Here is a 506-nt window from a genome sequence, read left to right on the forward strand (position 1 = left end):
TACATCGCCTTAAGAATTTATGTACGCGCGCGCGTACATAACGTTACGAGATCGACCATCTGGCAACACTTCTGTAGGAAAGAAATGGAATACAATAAAACAAAAGACGACAAACGATTTTTTTTCTCTCATTAACGCAACAGGAAAACAAAACGAAATGACGTCAGCACACTAACAAACTTAGAATCGCCGCGCAAAATCTGGCATGAATATTAAAAAGGCAAAACGTTTAAAAGGAGTTAGGAGTGTCAGTGAGATCACCTAACCGGATTGAAAAAAACCACCGTCTTTTGTTTGTAGTTTCAGCTAACGCCATAATATATTCATTGTATAATATCAATATTCGTCATAATTAAGTACAGATAAATGCAGTGTATGCAATGATAATGATAATGATAACTGTAGAAGTGTTTTTCTAGGGTAAATATTTCAGGGAATTGGTATAGAAGTCGATGAAATGTAAATGAATTATCTTAATTAATCTGCGGTGAAGAAAATCCTATATG

This window comes from Penaeus monodon, chromosome 21, assembly GCF_015228065.2.
Source record: "Penaeus monodon isolate SGIC_2016 chromosome 21, NSTDA_Pmon_1, whole genome shotgun sequence".
NCBI classification, from domain to species: Eukaryota; Metazoa; Arthropoda; class Malacostraca; order Decapoda; family Penaeidae; genus Penaeus; species Penaeus monodon.